Raw genomic sequence first — 20,055 nt, 5'->3', positions numbered from 1 at the left:
TTTAGATTTGTATGACTATATTTATTGTAAGTTTAGGACTATGTAGAGCAAAAGTGGCAATGAGGCAAGAGTGACAGTCAAGTGAAGATGGTTGCCTTGTAAGTGTATGATTGGGTGTTTATCCTTAGCAATCAAATGGTCCCTTGAGACCTGCCAGGAACCAAAGCTGAGCACAGAGTAGAAGTAAGCCTTTTCTTTTTAATACTATCTTTTAAATACTATATTTACTTAAGCACCATGATTATGAACATGTTTGTAGTTGGATTTCAGTTATAAAAAGAACACCTCTCTTCACCAGTGCAACATTCCCACCATCAATGCCCCCCAACTCCCTCCTCCCCCACCTCCTGTCAGTATTCAAGACAGGCATTCTACTTCTCTCACTCACTACCATTGTCGTGATAGTTGTCAGTGTAGTTATTTCTCTGACTGCACTCACCACTCTTTGTGGTAAGCTTCATATTGTGAGCTGGTCCTTCTAGCCCTCATCTCTATTTTCTGGTTGTTATTCCAATAATGTCTTTTATTTTTCTTATAACCAATATATGAGTGAGACTATTCTGCATCTATCTCTCTCCCTCTGACTTATTTCCCTAAATGTAATAGTTTCCATTTCCACCCATGTATAGGAAAATTTTATGACTTCATCTCTCCTGACAACTGCATAATATTTCATTGTGTATATGTACCCCAGTTTCTTTAGTCATTCAACAGATGAATGGCTAAGGAGTAAGCCTTAAACATATCTGCATGTGGTCCCAGAACAAAAACGAAAAGAAAATCAAAGTGGCAAGAAATGATATCTGTGTCTTTTTTTTTTTTTTTTTGGTTTTTGGGCCACACCCTGTGATGCTCAGGGGTTACACCTGGCTATGCGCTCAGAGGTTGCTCCTGGCTACTTGGGGGACCATATGGGACGCCGGGGGATCGAACCACGGTCCGTCCTAGGCTAGCGCAGGAAAGGCAGGCACCTTACCTCCAGCGCCACCGCCCGGCCCCGATATCTGTGTCTTGCTCCATCTCATAGAGTGAAGGACATTCATTTTTTCCTCCCACTGTTGAGTATATTATCCGTGTGTTGTTATATATATATATATATATATAAAATATATATATTTATTAAATTTGCAACAAGAGGGAATATGACTCTGTATATATATATATCTATCTTTTTACACTGAGTCATATTCCCTCTTGTTGCAAATTTAATAAATTTTAATTATATATAAATGTTGAATATCTGTTAAATGCTTTCCTTGCATCTGTTTACTTTGTCCGTTTTGCAGGATTTCCTATTACATTCATTTTCTGTTGACTTTTAAATCTATTTTTTATTTCCTTATTTTTCTTCTTCCTGGTCTATAGAAAGTATCAATATGTTGAGATGCCTTAAGCCCAAATTCCTATTTTTATCTTTCATATGTTTAGTAACATATCACTCAATTTCCAGTTATTTGTGTGTTTTCCCCACTTTTTTCTTCAATTTATAGCTGCATAACATTATAGAGAGATAACTGCTATTTGTTGTGTATTGGGTCACAATTAGCCACATTCAGGGATAACTCCTGGATCTGTACTAGGAATCAGTCCTGGTAGGTTCAGGGAACCATTTGAAATACCAAGGGTTAATTCTGGGTTGACCATATGCAAGGCAAACGCCCCACCTACTGTACAATCATACTGGGCCTATAAGTTCTTTTACTAATTAAAACATTTAAAAAATAATTTGTAGTTAAAAGTAATCTGTGTTCTGTTAATTTTCTTTTTGAAAAAGGGGGTTGTTCATTATATATATGTATTTATATGTATATATATACACATATGTAACTAAAATCCAGCTACAAACATACTTGTAATCATGGTGTTTAAATAAAGATATTTATAGAAAAAGAAATAAAATACTTTATTAAACACCACAGTTAGATTGTTTATAATATAGTTGGTTTCTTTTTCATAGTTAGTTGGTTTTTTTCACAGTTACAAAGTTGTTCATGATTGAGTTTCAATCATATAGCATATAACACCTTTCACCTGTGTACATTTCCCACCACCAATGTCCTCAGTTTCCCTTCTGCCCCCTTGCATATATATATGCATATATGTATAAATATATACATATATATATATATATTTACCTTTTCTCTCTTTTAGGCATTGTGCTCTGTAATATTGTGACATGAACAAGCTCTACTTTAATTATTTCATGCCACTTCTCATTTTCCTACAACATTTCTGCTGAATAACTGTCAGAATGATCGCATATATTTTCTTTGCCACATTAGTGGTGTGCTAATTATCTCCTTATCTTTAATCTAGGACATTTTACTTATGATGTGACTCAGAGGAGTCTCTTTGGATTGTTCTAATTTAGAACTTCCTGGATCTGGCTATTTCCTTCCCCAGGTTAAAGGGTATTTTTAGTTATGTTCTGCCTTATGTTTGACTTTACTGATCATATCTACTATTGGATTATGATATTTAATTTAGTTTTATAGATTTCAATTCTGTTATGTATATCTTATCATTTTCCATATACTTTATTTTATTATATAGTATTAATATTTTGTTGATATTATTGACAATAACACTATTAACAATATTGATATTGCTAATTAATATTGATTAATTAAATATTAAATTATTTTTGTAATTGAATCACTGTGAGACACAGTTACAAAGTTGTTCATGATTGAGTTTAAGTCATACAATGTCCAACATGCATTCCTTTACAAATGTACCTTTTCCACAACCAAGGTGCGTGTTTCCTCTCTTCACCCTTGACCTTTCACCTGCCTGCCTCTATACCAAACATTTCCTTCCTTCCTCTCTTTTTTTTCATTTTAGATTTTGTGATTTGTGGTATCTAAAACTCTTACTAAATGGGTAACATTCATATCATTTTATCACCCAATTCATGTTCAGAGGAATAATTTTAAACAATCGTTTTCTTAGTGGTCCCTTTCTGCCCTAACTGTAGGGATATCCCTAACAGTTAGGGATAACTGTACTGAATCCTCCTCTATTTGTGGCAAGCTTCTACCATGAATTGGTCCTCCTGACCCTTATCTCTATTTTATTTAGATAGTATTACTATACTATCTTTGTTATCCTACAAATGAGTGCATCATTCTATGTCTCTCTTTCTGACTCATTTCATCTAGCATAATACTCTTCCATATTCATCCACATATAAGAAAAATTTATGAATTTATTTTTCTGAACATCTGCATAGTATTTCATTGTGTAGATATACCACTATGTCTTTAGCTACTCATTTTTTCTCCTTAAGTTATTATTTTTCTTTTTCTTGGTTGTGGTTATAGTGTTACAATGAAAGTAGGAGTGCACAGGATATATTCCCAGAAGAGGTATTGGAGGATCATATGGAAGCTTAATGTCTTTTCTTTCCTTTTTTTAAATGTAATATCCATTTTGTTTTCCAAAAAGGTTGGACCAGTCAATGTACCCACCAGCAATAAATGAGAGTCCTTTTCTCCTTGCATCTGCACCAGAACTGGTTGTTCTTGTTCTTTTATTACATGTTATGTGCCAGTCTTTGTGGTGTAAGATGATGTCTTATTCTAGTTTTGCTTTAATCATCTCTGATGATTAATGATGTAGAGCATTTCTTCATGTGCCTTTGGCCATCTGTGTTTTTTTGAGGAACTTTTTGTTCATCTCTCCTTTTATGATTAGACATTATTCATGTTAAGAGCTATCAGTTTCTTACAGATGTAAGATATTTACCTTTATTAGATGGGCATTGAGTGAATAGGTTCTCCCATTTTGAGGGCTGTCTTTTTGTGTTTAAATATGGAATGCTTCACAAATTTGCGTGTCATCCTTGCACAGGGGCCATGCTAATCTTCTCTATATCATTTCAATTTTAGCATATGTGCTGGCAAATCGAGCACTGAAGGCTGTCTTTTTCCCCTGGAAACTTTGAGATGCAGAAGCTGCTTAGTTAAATCTAGTCCCATTTGTTTCTTTTTGCTTCTACTTGGTTCATCATTGGTGTTTAATTTCTTAAGATACCTTTATCTTCAATGTTATGAAGTGTTTGCCTATATTTTCTCTATGTAAATTATATTTTAGGTATTTTAATATAAAAAATAAAATTAAAAATTTATTTTTTATGAAGATCTCACTGTCAACATTTTCCTGTATTTGGTAACTTTAGGACAATATTAAATTATCAAGCAAGTCACTAATTTCTTAATTTACAGCTTTGGGACTTTTTTTCTTTCATGCAATATGTTTTGTTTATTTAATCTGAATCTGTTGGTTTCTATGTATCACAAAACAAACTTCAAGTTCCTCTCCTAATCTAAGCACTTTATAATTAATTTAACTCTGTCCTAGTTTCTAGTTGTCTCTTAAACCTTTATAATAATTCAGTCTATTTTATTTATAATCTTTCTCAGCAGTTAAAGTTGAACCAAGACCACATTGTCCTACAGGAAAGGACTATACTCAATACCTATATTCTAGCTGAATTACATGGTTCTTTATAAACAGCTTCTAAAGTAGACACATACATAGCCTAAGCCTGTGGCCATAGGAGTCCGACGATCTAGGATTATCTGCTAACAAGTCAAAATTAGTATGTGGTAAATATATACATTTATTTTTGAGAGATTTTAAAATTTTTCACCAACATCCATCAGTAAATCCCTAAATAGATTCAGAACTTGCCTTTTAGTTTAAAGCTAAAACATAAGGGTCAAAGAAACCTCTCAGAAAAACTGGAGGTAGGATATTACTACATGTCCTTTCAACTAGCTAAGAACTACTTGTCTGAGTTTTACAGGCTATCAAGGATCATTTACAAAATAAATGATTTGGGGAAGGCACCTATAAAAACTGGAACTATTTATATTCACTTCAGGAGGTACTGATGGTCTGAAAAATGAAATGGGAAAGCATAAAAGAGTACCTTCCTGAAGTCTTACATAGCTTTCAAGTCAACCTTTTGTATTTTATTTTTGGAGGGGGCATATTTGGGGGGCACTCGGGTTATTCCTGGATCTGCACTTAGAAATCACTCCTGGAAGGCTCAGGGGACTATATTGGATACCACTCATTGAACCCAAGTTGGCCTCAAACAATATAAGCTCTACCTACTGTGCTATTGCTCCAGCCCCAAGTCAACTTTTGATGTGTGTTTACTAATTAGAAGAATAGCTCTCAACCAGTCACTATTAGAAGACATTCTACAACACTCTAATAATCTTTTCATATAAAGACTGGGCCTCAGGGTGTACTATCTCCTCCTGTGTTCTTGAGGGTGGTAGTTATTTGAGAACTCCTTTCTCCATTGATTATAGTCCTATGGGACACTTGAGAATTATCTCATTGTTATGACTACTAAAGATATAATCCAGGAGCCACAAAAACTAGGATGAGAAAAATATCATGTTCCCTCTCAGGAGTTAGCAAGGAAGTTAGTGCAAAGATGGCCCAACTCTTGAGCCAACATTTTAAGATAAACCAGGAAGCTTCTTTCATATAAAGTCAGTCTTACTTTCAATCCGTGGCATTTGAACTAGTCCCTACAGTGAGTGATTGTCTGTGTGTGAGTCTGTTAAAAGAGATTACTTGGATTTGCAGGATTAATATCATTAAAATGACAATACTCCCCAAAGCTTTGTACAGATTTAATCCACTCCCTCTAAAGATATGCATGACATTTTTCAAAGAAGTGGATCAAACACTTCTGAAATTTATTTGGAACAATAAACAGCCATGAAAAGCTAAAACAATACTTGGGAAATGGAATATGGGACGTACTACTTACCCTAACTTTAAACTGTATTATAAAACAATAGTTATTAAAACAGCATGGTATTGAAATAAAGATAGACCTTCAGATCAGTGGAACAGACTTGAGTACTCAGAGAATGTTCCCCAGATATACCATCACCTAATTTATGGTAGAGGTGCAAGAAACCCTAAATGAAACAGGGAAGGCCTCTTCAATAAGTGGTGTTGGCACAACTGGCTAACCACTTGTAAAAAAGCAAATTTAGACCTCCAGTTAACATCATGTACAAAGGTAAAATCCAAATGGATTAAAGACCTGGATATCAGGCCTGAAACCATAAAGTATATAGAACAACATGTAGGCCAAACACTCCATGACATTGAGACTAAAGGTATCTTTAAGGAGGAAACTGTACTCTCCAAACAAGTGAAAGCAGAAATAAATGGGACTATATTAAGCTGAGAAGCTTCTGCACCTCAAAGAAAATAGTGCCCAGAATACAAGAGCCATCCACGGAGTGGGAGAAACTATTCACCCAATACCATCAGATAAGAGGTAATATCCAAAATATACAAGGCACTGACAGAACTTTACAAGAAAAAAAAAAACATCTAACCTCAGCAAAAAATGGGGAGAAGAAATGAACAGACACTTTGACAAAAAAGAAATACAAATGGCCAAAAGGCATATGAAAAAATGCTCCACATCACTAATCATCAGGGAGATGCAAATCAAAACCACTATGAGGTACCATCTCACACCACAGACATTGGCACACATCAGGAAAAATGAGAACAAGCAGTGCTGGCTGGGATGTGGAGAGAAAGGAACTCATCCACTGCTGGTGGGAACACCGTCTAGTCCAACCTCTATGGAAAGCGATATGGAGATTCCTCCAAAATCTGGAAATTGAGCTCCTATTCGACCCAGCTATTCCACTTCTAGGGATATACCCTAAGAACACAAAAATACAATACAAAAACCCTTTCCTCACACCTATATTCATAGCAGCATTATTTACATTAGTCAGACTCTGGAAACAGCCTAGATGCCCCCCAATAAATAAATGGCTAAAGAAACTGTGGTACATATACACAAGGGAATATTATGCAGCCATCAGAAGAGATGAAGTCATGAAATTTTCCTATACATGGATGTATATGGAATTTATTATGCTGAGTGAAGTAAGTCAGAGGGAGAGAAATAAACACAGAATGGTCTTCCTCATCTATGAATTTTGAGAAAAATAAAAAATATTTGTGTAGTGATTCTCAGAGACAAAATAGAGGAGGACTGGAGGGTCCAGCTCCCAACATGAAGCTCACCACAGGAATCGTTTAGTGCAGTCACAGAAATAATTACACTGAGAACTATCATAACAAAATATGACTGAATGAGGGAAGTAGAAAGCCTGTCTAGAGTACAGGCCGGTGTGGGGTGGGGAGGAAGGACACTTGGGATATTGGTTATGAAAATGTTGCACTGGTGAAAGATTTTATATATATATATATAAAATAAAAAAAAACATAAGGCCTCCTAATTCTTACCACAGGCTATGTTCTTTACACTGACTATATAGAAAGAGGAGGTACAGTAAATGTACCCCATATACACCTCAACACAGACCCTTTGCCTGGTCTGTATTGTGAATTGGGGGACAAAAAAAAAAGATTACTCAGAATGCTACATCTTGTGGATATAGTGTCATTTTCAGTAGGATTTTTTTTTTATTCTTAGCTGTCCAGTGCAACTCTTAAAAGCAGAAGTGCCCAATATAGTGGTTAAGCAAATATTTTACTCCTCAGGAAAAGCTACAGATTTTTGTATTGCCTCTCAATTGTAGATCTCTAAAGTAGGTATAGAGTTTTTGACAAGATTGTCTCAGATTCTTCAACATTTTTTAAAATCCATTTTGATTTGACCTTTGTGTTCTGTGTTAGATGGAGGTCTGAGTTCACTTTTTTGCATGCGGCTGTCTAGTTATCCCAACACCACTTGTTGAAGAGGCTTTCCTTGCTTCATTTTGTCTTTCTTGCCCTTTTATCAAAGATTAATTGATTGTATGTCTGAGGGTCATGCTTTGAAATAATATCACATTTAACAGTTACATGTAGTTTGGCTGTTTTAAATGAGTCTATTATTTTCCCTATTTCATTCTTGTGCAACTTTTATGTTCATCTTAGACATTTTTAAAGTGGAATAAGGACCTGTTTCTAATATTCCTGATTGGCATTAATGACTGTCTTAAAGTACTTGTGTACCAGTGGACTACAGGTAAGGGACCAAGGTCCATCAAGGTCAAGAGGAGTCTGTATTCTAGTTTAATCTGTTTTCAAACATGCCTGACAATCCATGTTTCATTTGTTTTAATGTTCTCTGTAGTCTTCCAAATCTTATGCTCTATTGTGTCAGAATAACTAGACCCTAGATATGCAAGAAAAGACCTCCAACCATTTATTTTACCATGTTTCCATTTTCAGTCTTTACAATGAGAGAAAACATTACCCTAAAGTTGCACAAGATTAATTTTACACATAGCCTGACCCTGAACTCTAACTGAGCACATTTACCCTGTTTCCTTGAAATTCCCCAGAGTCCTCTTCTCCAGGTTTCAGGAGAAACCTGAAGGTTAAAGGTCAAAGTTTTCTTTGACCTTTGACTCTACTAGGCCTTGACCTATCTGAACTGTGGTGCCTTGAACTTACTTCCTGGCTATCAAGCCCTAGCACAGACACAGTTTAACCCCTTCACTACTAATTCATCACTTACTGACCACCTCATCCACAAATCTAACAGTAAAAATATTGAGTCTTGAGTCCCATCTTTAAGTTATAATTTCTTTACTATTATGACATATTGTGAAAACTGGACTTAAATATAAAACTATATATGGTGACTAAAAACCTACGTGAAGTTTATCAAACAGATGCATACATTCATATTTGATACATGGTAGGTTTGATATTCAATTCCAGCATTTATGATAACTAACTTAAAAATAAATACTATATAAATAACAGGAAAAATACTGTTTCTATTTTTCAGCAAGATTCTCAAAATACTATTAATGATAATTTTTTCTACAAAACGCTTACCATCAGTCCCCTCTGTGAAATTTTAATATGCATATTAAAAGTCATTTAAACTATTTTACCATGTAGACTTAGCTCACTCTCTATATATTTATATGTTTAGAATTCAGCTTTTCTAGGCATTTTAGAAAACAGAACTATAAAACTTTACATTATAAATGCTAATACTATATAGTTTAGCTGTCTCCTGAGAAATCATTGTTGGTTATAGAAATGTGACGACAACTGAAGATACATATTAGAAAATTATTTCAGTAGACAGCTAACTCAATTTAATGCCATTGATTACTATTTACTTTATAAAAGAAAGTAATCTAAATGTCTACTAGATGGGACATGATTGTCTTTGATTTTTGCTTTTACAAAATTTTATGCAGGGAACAGATAAAACAATGTGATAGTAAATCAAATTTTGGCTTTATAATTGTGGGGTTTATTTTGAAGAATAATAAATAAAAGACTTATCATTATCTTGGGTAGGAAATTAAAATAAAAAATAAGATCAACAAAGATTAGACATTTATAAAAATGTCTATTTTATACAACAGATATTATATGAAAAATTTCTTTATATACATATTTTAACCCTATCTATTTTCTGAAATTTAGCATGAAGTTAAGTAAGACATTGAAGAAAAGGACTGAGTTTATTTCCACTGAATGGCAAATTTAGAGGTATTAAAAGGTGCAGAAAAAGTACAATGGAAGATAACAGAACAGGTATAGAAAAGTAAAAAATCAATAACCAAGTTAGTGGCGTAGTTTAAACTTTCATTGACTTCACTAGCTCATTGCAACAGGCCAAAGTTCACAGGGGGATTTGTAAAATATTTTATTCCTATTGGCTTCTATGGATAAAAATATGACATTGTAAGCATTAAATATTGTTAAACTAATTTTATAATTTATGAAAGACTAAGAGATCCTAAATATGCAAAAAAGATCATTGAATCATTATATTTCTTTAAGGCTAATATGACATGTAATGACATTCTAAGACAAGTGTGGCTTATTAAAGCTTAAAATATATATATATATATATATATATATATATATTTATATTTGAGGCCATATCTAGAGATACTTGACTATATGTGGTATCTGGGATCAAACCTGGGCTGGTGTGTACAACAAGTACTTTACCTGCTCTACTCTGGATTTTATTTGGATTTTTGATAGACTCTTTCAAAGTCCAAAATTCTTTTTTTTTTTTTTTTTTTTTTTTTTTTTTGCTATTGCTCTGGACACTGCATTTTCTTTTTCTTTTTTTTAAGGTAAATTTTTTTCTTTATTTGAACATCTTGATTACAAATATGATTGTGATTAGGTTTCAGTCATGTAAAGAACATCCCCTTCACCAGTGCAACATTCCCGCCACCAATGTCCCAAATCTCCCTCCATCCCACCCCACCCCCACCTGTACTCCAGACAGGCTTTCCAGTTCCCTCATTCATTCACATGACACATGATTATGGTAGTTCTTTGTGCTGAGCTTCATGAAGTGAGCTGGAAGTTCCAGTCCTCCTCTCATTGTCTCTGAGGATTGTTGCAAAAATGACTTTTATTTTTCTTAAAACCCATAGATGAGTGAGACTATTCTGCGTCTCTCTCTCTTGCTCTCTCTCTCTCTCTCTCTCTCTCTCTCTCTCTCTCTCTCTCTCTCTCTCTCCCCCCCCCCCCTCTGACTTATTTCACTCAGCATGATAGATTCCATGTACATTCATGTATAGGAAAATTTCATGACTTCATCTCTCCTGATGGCTGCATAATATTTCATTGTGTATATTTAACACAGTTTCTTTAGCCACTCATCTGTTGAAGGGCATCTTGGTTGTTTCCAGAGCCTGGCTATTGTGAATAGTGCTGCAATAAATATAGGTGTGAGGAAGGCATTTTTGTATTTGTTTTTGTGTTCCTAGGATATATCCCTAGGTGTGGTATAGCTGGATCATATGGAAACTCAATTTCCGGTTTCTTGAGGAATCTCTATATTGTTTTCCATAAAGTCTGGATTAGACAGCATTCTCACCTGCAATGAATGAGAATTTCTTTCTCCCCAATTCCCCTCCAGCACTGATGGTTCTTGTACTTTGATGTACACCAGAGTCTGTGGTGTGAGATGGTACCACGTTGTTGTTTTAATTTGCAGCTCCTTTATGATTAGTGATGTGGAACATTTTTTCATGTGCCTTTTGGCCATTTGTATTTCTTCTTTGAGGAGTTGTTTATTCATTTCTTCTCCCCACTTTTTGATGGAGTTAGATTTTTTTTTCTTGTTAAGTCTGTCAGTACCTTGTATATCTTAGATATTAGCCCCTTATCTGATGGATATTGCGTGAATAGTTTCCCCCATTCTGTGAGTGGCCCTTTGTATCTTTTCACTATTTCCTTTGAGGTGCAGTTTCTCAGCTTAATATTCTCCCATTTGTTTATCTCTGTTTCCTCTTGTTTTTACAGTGATATTTCTTTCTTACTTTAGAAGATTCTAAAGAATGAGTGAAGAGAAGGAAGTTAAGAATGAACACACTAATGAAGGGGGGTGTTCTTTTTTATAACTGAAACCCAACTACAAACATGTTTGTAGTCATGGTGCTCAAAGATAGTATTTAAAAAGAAGAAAAAAAGAATGAACACACTGTTTCCCACATCCTTGGAACTTTTCACTTAGAAGATATATTTCCTTTCTGAGACAGGTCTTTCTCTTTTTTTCCTTCATAAACTCTTCAGATTATTCTAGTTCAATTTTTCTTTGAAGACCCTCCCGAAGCTTGGACCTGGTTGGCAATGGAGGGAACAATGGACTTAAAAACTATCTCAGAGAATTCTAAAACAACAAGGTTCAGATTGCAGTATTGAGAATTTAGGTCATTTAAAGGATATGGATTACCACTCAATGGTCCAGAATGTAAATAAGCTTTTAGACTTTCATTTGCTATTCAGCTCACCTTTTCCTTTATATTAATATTAATAAGATGATTATTCTAAACATAATGGATTTTAATGGCTTGCTAAAGTCAAAACATTATTTTTACTGGACATGATAATAGAGGCAGTACTAGAGCAATAGTACAACAGAAAAAAAAATGCTTTCCTGCGTGTTTCAAACTGAAAGAATAATAATAGTAATAATAGAAGTGCAGAGCAATAATCCAGTGGGGAAGGCACTTGGATTGAGTCTCCAACTCCCTTATGTTCCCTGAGCACAGACAGGGAATAATAAAATAAAGTAAAATTAAATAATAAAATAAGAGAGGTGGTGTTGAGTAATTCTTCCAAGTGAAGGTCTAGAGCAGAAGATTTGTTTAAAATCTTGCCTAGATCACATTCCTAGCTATGTTTGAACACATTCTAGCATTTATATCATTATTTTTAAAATTAAGATTATAAACAGTACCTACTTCATTAGGGTATTGTGCAAAATAAGCAGTGAAAGTGCTTGTAACAGTGACTGATTGTACCCAGTAAAAGAGTGTATGCAGTAAACATTGATTTTTATCAAGCTGTTATGCTCATGAAAGTAAAGTAGGGGCTAGAATGAAAAACATATCATTCATGATGATTAGAAACAAAATTTGATTTTAGCCTTTTAGGAATTATTTCTCTTTGTGGTTGATGTACCAGCTAATCTGAAAATGAGTAGATCATTAACAGTCTTATGCTGCTTTGATCGAAGACAATTACATAGAAATCTTTAGGGAAAAACAAATATCTGATTAGGTTAGAATATCTCAAAACCTTTTGAGATAAAATATATCAAACAAAAATAAAAAATACACATATCATATTCCATACCTTTTGCCATGGATACAGAGTGTGAATGGAAGCTGGCAGTCATTTTGTAAACAGACCAATTTTCCCAGAAGACAGTAGGTCTCTGGGAAGTCAGTGCTGCTAATTAAAACATGGTGGACTCACTCTGATAAGACATACAGATTTATTATTTCTAAGGTTATCTTCTTTAGAGTTTCTTATGACATACTATTATAATTTGTTATGTTTAGGAATGTAATTTCAATATCTGACAAAGAACAGAAGATAAATCAATCTCTGTCATAATCTCCAAAAACTTATGATTTCTAGCATTATCCAGTAAAGGAAGTACAAATAGAAGTATATTCACTGAGTGATTATGAGTTTTCTATACCTTCAATCTTGTAATTGCTGGTAAAGAAACATTAATTTTATGAAAAGTTCTTGATTTTCATAGGTTTTCCAGCTAATAGTTGGTAAAGTCCATATCTACAAGTCCTAAAATTCTGTTTCATTCTCACCATCATCATTACACATCATGGATTGCTACACTGGTCCATACCCAAATCTCTTTCTTAGATTATTGGCTGGTATTGGTGTTTTATCAATGGCTTTATAATCTACTCACTGTAGATTATAATCTAATAATATTATTAAAAATTACATAATGTACAATATTTAACACAATATATTATATTAACATGTTATTTTATATAATATTAATAATATTATTTTATATAATCTAATAATATTATAAATATGTAACCATTATAGATGATAATCTACTGTTGCACTGTATCCCTGTCAGAGTAAAGTCATATTTATGTGGAGCTAGAAAACTTCATATGGTCTAGTACTTCTCAGTCTATGACCTATTGTCTTACCACTGTCCTTTTTTGGATAAATAAATTCTTTAATTGAATCAACATGAGATAAAATAGTTTCAAAGCTGTTCATGATTAAGTTTCAGTCGTACATTATACAACAACCTTCACCAGTGTACATCTCCCACCACCAATGTTCCCAGTTTCCCTTCTGCCCTCCCTGCTGCTCACCGCAGTGACAGTCATTCTCTCTCTCTCCCTCCCTCTCTCGCTCTCTCTCCCTCTCTCTCTCTCTCTCTTCCTTTCTTTCCTTTTAGAAACTGATTTTCATTATGTTGTTAAAAGGGACTCATGCATATCATTTCATCTCATTTCAGCACTAAATTCCTGCCCCAAGTGATCATTTCAAACTTTCATTAAAATAGTGTTTCCTTCTCTGCCCCAGGAATACTCCCCCCTATTTGTAACAAGCTTCCCAGCATGAATTGGTCCATCTGGTTCTCGTCGTTAGTGTATTTGGATATTATTACCATTATATCTTAATGATTTTCCATTTTGTGCTCATTATTCCATATTTATTTTTAGTAATTTATTTTCATCATATGGAAATTGAGAGTCAAATTTATTAAAATATCAAATGTTCATCTCAAATACTATATATATAAGATTATAAATGTGACATGGGGTAAAGAGGGGAATAAAATGAAAGTTATGGAAATAAACTATTCTATATTCACATACAGAAAAATTCTGAGATACTACTTGCTAAACATTTATTTTCTATAATCATTATACTTTATAATACATGACATTTTTCCTGTTTAATTTATGTTTATACCTAAATGGCATATTAGGAAATTTCTCTCACCATTATACCTAAAATAGCATGATCCAACATACTCTCAAACTTCTTACCTGCTTTATTTTTTATTGCATTTATACTTGACTGTAAATTTTTTTTTGCTTACTTGTCACATCTTCTGCATTAGCAATGTTGGGAGAATAGCAACTTGCAATTCTCATGGCTTCCCAGAATTTAGAAGAGTCTATTGAAAATGAAAATGGTTAGTAAATATTAGTTAACTGCATTTGACAGAATTTAGAAGGAAAAAATAACACAGAAACCACCTGTAACTTTATACAAAAGGCATTTTGCTATAGTGAAAATATAAAGTTGAGCTTAGTGTATTAACTTAGATTCAGTGTAGTTCAAGATAAATATTTCAAGTCTCTTCTGAAATTAAAACAGTATTATTGATTATATTTAAATAGTCATTCCAATACTATATAACTATTGTCACAGAATAATCTAGAAAATCTATAACTCTAATGTATTTTCATCAGAAAACCTAAGGTATAATTTTAAGACTTCTTTTTAATGGAATTGAATATAGAAGGGATAAATGTTTTGTTAGTATAGCTTTTTTCTAGCAAGATATTACAAAGTTTATTATAATAACTATAGCACTAAGTACTACACTAAAAGTCTAACAAAAATTAAAAAATTTAAATGCTCATAATAATTTGACAATCTCATTTTATATGCACAGAGAAGCATATTACAAAGATATGAGTTGATATAACTGTTTCAAACTCAGTCAATGGTAAAGTTTTGCTGGATAAGATAAAAATAAATTCCTTTGGAGCTGGAGCAATAACACATTAGTAGGGCGTTTGCCTTGCACACAGCTAACCCAGGACAGACCCAGGTTCAATTCGCAGCATTCCATATGGTCCCCCAAGCTGACTAGAAGTGATTTCTGAGCTCAGAGCCAGAGGTAACCCCTGAGCACCACAGTGTAGGGCCCCCAAACCAAAAAAAAAAAAATTAAAGGAAAAAAATTACTTTGTTTTGTCTTCAAAAGTAGCTTAGTATGAGTCTTAATAAGGGCCTGATATATATTTAGAATAAAAATTAGAGCTTCTAATATTCCTTCCAACCGTTGTATGACCATCTCTTAACTCTTGAATACAAGTTTAATAAGTACCATATTTTTCATCCCATAAGATGCACTTTTACCTCCTCCCCCAAAAGTGCATCTTATAAAGCGAATGCTGCTTGGAGTCGAAGCCTGAGTGTAGGGAAGGAGAGCAGCTAAAAACTAAGTGTGTCTTATGTTCAGGTGCGTCTTATAGAACAAAAAATATGGTACATTATTTCTTTTGAAGCAAAATAGGACAGTTTTAAATATCAGTTCTTTCACTGTATGAAAGAACTGTTATGTTGCTTGATAAGAATGATGACTACAGCTATATTATTATATTCCAATGACACAATTATACCCATATTTTAAAGTATAAATCATTTCCCTTGAAGTCCAATCTTCAATACAGATTAGCAAAGAAAGGTAAAATTTGGTGAGAATAAAAAAAAAGTACTATTAAATTGTACCATAAATTGAACCTGTTTTTATTATACTGCCAGTTTTCTCTTCTATGTACTCTTTACTCATAAGCACATATATAATCTGTCAGTAACCCCAATATGATACAAGTATTATTGAAATCAGAATAGTAAATAAGCATTTAAATCCTAGTTAATATTATGAGAGAACTGTGATGACATTCATAAGTTTATGTTTGTTTTCCAAAAATAATCACCAGTGTTCTGTTTTTCAAAACAACACACTTGGCCTAACCCAAAGATGACATACCTGGCAAGGATGCCAAATAGAGTTCGCACAAAGCAATTACAGTAAAAGCTGTGAGTTTTACTACTGCTTGGGGAATATTTTACACGTTTACTTTTCCCTTCTGAGGGAAACTTCTGCTAAGAAACTACTGCCTTCTCTATGCAAATGGAAAATATGAGATACCTGAATCAAGGGTCAAGATTCAGTTTAATTTCTACATAAGCCTGGTTAAATAATCCTAAATGTCAAACTGATGTGGGAAAAACATAAATCAAAAGGCTCCTCATTTCTGAACTGGCTTGCTTGCTATATGGCATTTTCTTTTGTGGGCATAATATGATTCAGAGCAGGAACATACAGTACAGTTAACATTCAACTTTAATTGCAATGAGGTGACAACATACTGGGTAATGAGTTGTTTATGAGTTGTAGATGTGTTTACAATGAGTTGACAATGTGTTGGATAAAGTGTTCTTCTAAAGTTGTAGATCTATTTACAGTGAGCAGTGGGGGATGTTCATTAGTTGTCGATTTGTTTGTTTACGTTGTTTTCGATTTGCAATTGCTACGAAATAAATTGCACACTGATGAAGGATGATTGTTTGTGCGCCTTAATGATTTACTGTAGTAGCGAGTCTGAAAAAGTACTTAACTCTGTCTCATCTGTCAGTTTCCACTGCAAAAGCTCCTAGTCACAATAGTTTTATTAGCATAGCATGGGCCATTTGTAAGAACATTATGCATCTAAGAAATCTCAGGACTTCGCTATTCAGAACATGGTGTTTGGGCCAGCGGACCTGAACTGAATTCTTTCTGCTTGGTACACATTTATATCTTTAAGTTATGAGATGATTAATAGTTGATTCTCAAACTTCCAGCTATAGAAAGAATTCAAGAACTTTGTAACTTTGTAACTCAAAGTACAGTGATTTTTTTTACCTTATCGTTGACCTCCTAACTTCTTTGAAAGGGCTTTTTAAACATAGAAGACTAATTTATGGATTATAATACAATTTTATGATTCTTGAACATTTTGGAGAAAATGTAGTATAGAGTTTATATTTAAAAGCTATCTAACCAGCTTAATCTCCATTGGTTTAAGTTATACTTTCCATACTGTCTTGATTAATACATTAGTAGAAGAGAAGATAAGTCACTCTATGTTCTCTTTTATACACAATAAACCCATATGGATTCAGATAAGAAAGCTGATATACTTGTATACGATAGCTCATTTGTATCTCATTCCATACATTCTGATAAATAAAGCCATCTTGTAATAATTTGAAAGAGTTATGAGTCAGAATTCACATGCCAACTCGAACCTGAAAAAAACTGGATTCTTTAAAGCATCAAGAATAACTTATTGCGGTTAATTCCAGAGTTAAAAAAAAAAAAACTTCTAAAAGAATAAAAAGACAATAATAGAACTATATTTTTGGTTTGTTTTTTATTTTTTTGTTTTTGCTTTTAGGGCCACACCCGATGACGCTCAGGGGTTATTCCTGGCTATGCGCTCAGAAGTCGCTCCAGGTTTGGGGAACCATATGGGATGCCAGGGGATTAAACTGCAGTCTGTCCTTGCTAGTGCATGCAAGGCAAATGCCCTACCACTTGTGCGACCACTCTGGCCCCAGAACTATGATTTTTAAAGAAAATAAAAAATTTTAATGATAGTAATATTTTAGTGAATCAGGACACAAAATTATTTATAAACAATCAATAGAAATCTAGCATTTTTAAAGGCTTACTCCTAGAAAAAATAGGAGAACATAAATACAAATGTTCTTGTTAAAATTGTCAGGCACCACCACTTCCACACACATCAAGAAGGACATCACTATAGCCTCAGAGTCTCCTGCAAGATGAAGTGGAGTAAACAGTTAAGTCCACCTAATATGGACTAAGCCCTCTGATCGTGTAGAAAAGATTTCATGGAGAAGAAAATGTGTGAGATGGCAGAGAAGAACTAAAGAAGAAAATGTCTAAAAAAATATGTTGGAAAGATGGCAACAGCAGTAAGAGCTGTTGTAGCAGCAGCACAGGGATCCTGAAGAAGGAAGCTGAGAGCAGCTTGCTCCAGCAAGCCCCTGAGCATGAAACCCCAAAACCCCCAAGCCTAGCTACAGAGCTCTGGAATCATGGAGACAAAACAGTGACTATCACCAGATTGAAAAATTAATCTCCTAGGGAGATTACGGAAGAAAAACGTTGCTGCAGCAAATGGCACCCTGACTTGCTCCCATGGCAGGGCTGAGAGCTGTGGCTCAAAGCTCAGGGCCATCTGCCCAGTCCAGCTCTCAGGACATGGACATTAAGGAGCGCAGTTAAGCAGGACAAGTCTTCATGATCTGGTCTTCCTAGCAGCAGGAGCATGACCGTGAGCTGGTTGGCTCCAGAGGGCCAGCAGTGTCTCTTAGTCCTGGGGACACATTTGCTTATAGGTATTATTTTGTCCAGCCCAGCCCCACTTCCCTGGTGACTCAAGCTGAACCTTGAGCCAATCCTTCATTTTGAGCTAAGGCTTTGCACCCGGAGGAAAGCGTAGCCTCAAAGCAGGCAAGAACAGAAATTAGTAGCTGCAGAAACAGTAGACAGCTTTGAGGATCAAAATAGTCATTTTAAACTCAGGCTTATCACCAAGAGAGGAGTAAAACTCTTCCTCTCACTCCATGGCCAAACATTTCTTCCAGCATCGGAGCTCCAGCACACTGCAAAGGCCACAAGGGGAAGGCACCATACAACCCTATCACACTTAGTGAATGAAGATGGCAGTTCTGAGTACCCAACTAATATATGCCATCTACCTATATAAACTCTCTGAGAAGGACTTTAATGAGGAAATATGGAAGATGTTCAAAGAATTCAAAGAAATTGTGGAATGGACAGCCAGTACGATTCAAGAGAAAGTATAAATAAGAAAACTTCAAACACAAATGACTGAAATGAAAAATTTTGCTAATCTACATGAAAAACTTGCTAGAAGGTCTCAGCAACAGAATAACAGCTCCAGAGGACAGAATTGGTGAGCTGGAAGATGAGCTGCATGACACCATGTAACAGAAGAAGCCGAAAAAGTAAATGAACAGAAAATGGTAAAAAGTTCTCAGGCTAAGTAAACTAAAAATTAACAAGGATATACTGGCCTTGAAGGAAGAAATGTAAGAGAGGGCATTAGTAGACATATATAGGTCTTTTCAATCCCATAAAGCTGAATTTACATTCTTGTCCAATGCACATGAGACACTTTCTGAGGCAGACCACATGCTGGACCATAAAACGTACCTCCATAAAATCAAGAGGATAGAAATTGTACTAGTGATATTTTCAGACCATTATATACTGAAAATAGAAGTGAATTAAAAACAGAAATGGAGAAGCAACTTAAACGCCTGGAAATTAAACAGCTCATTATTGAACAACCAGTGGGTCAGAGAGGACATGGGAAAAAAATAAGAAGGAAGAAACAAATTTCAGAATTTGCAGGACACAACAAAAGTGGTATTAAGAGGAAATTTTACAGCTTTGAAAGCATTTAACAGGAAGGAAGAAAGGGCCTATATAAATAAGTTACAAAGCTTAAGAAATTAGAGAATAATCACAAAATGAACCGTAAGTAGGCAGGTGAAAAGAAATAATAAGATTTAGAAGAAAAATAAATGAACTGGACACCCCCAAAAAAACAATATAAAAGATCAATGAAAGCAAAAGTCGGTTACTTGAAAGAAATAAACAAGATTGATAAACTATCAGCAAAACTCACAAAGAAAGGGTGAGTGAGTCACTTAATAAGCAGAATCAGAAATGTAAAGAGGGCTGTCATTAGATACTACAGAAATTCAGAAGGTAATCAATCAGTGATTACTTTGAGAAACTTTATGCCAAAGAACAAGAGAACCTGGAAAAATTGTATAAATTTTTGAACTCCCAAGGTTGATCTGACAAACCTGACTAGATCTATCACTATTGAGGACACTGAAATGGTAATCAAA

General features: G+C 34.3%; 2 non-coding genes across 2 annotated transcripts; one reads left to right on the top strand and one right to left on the bottom strand.

The window, feature by feature from the left end:
* Window positions 1-3,807: 3,807 nt before the first annotated feature.
* LOC126033004 (U6 spliceosomal RNA) lies at window positions 3,808-3,914 on the bottom strand. Its single transcript, XR_007504162.1, has one exon. It is a non-coding gene; the product is annotated as a U6 spliceosomal RNA (small nuclear RNA).
* A 3,380-nt stretch (window positions 3,915-7,294) lies between these two features.
* Window positions 7,295-7,427, top strand: LOC126032668 (small nucleolar RNA SNORA51). The gene has a single exon (XR_007503891.1). It is a non-coding gene; the product is annotated as a small nucleolar RNA SNORA51 (small nucleolar RNA).
* The last annotated feature ends 12,628 nt before the right edge of the window (window positions 7,428-20,055 follow it).

The sequence above is a fragment of the Suncus etruscus genome, chromosome 16, assembly GCF_024139225.1.
Source record: "Suncus etruscus isolate mSunEtr1 chromosome 16, mSunEtr1.pri.cur, whole genome shotgun sequence".
Taxonomy (NCBI): Eukaryota; Metazoa; Chordata; class Mammalia; order Eulipotyphla; family Soricidae; genus Suncus; species Suncus etruscus.
The sequence above is the reverse complement of the archived record's forward strand: the minus strand, read 5'-3'. Positions and strand labels throughout refer to the sequence as shown.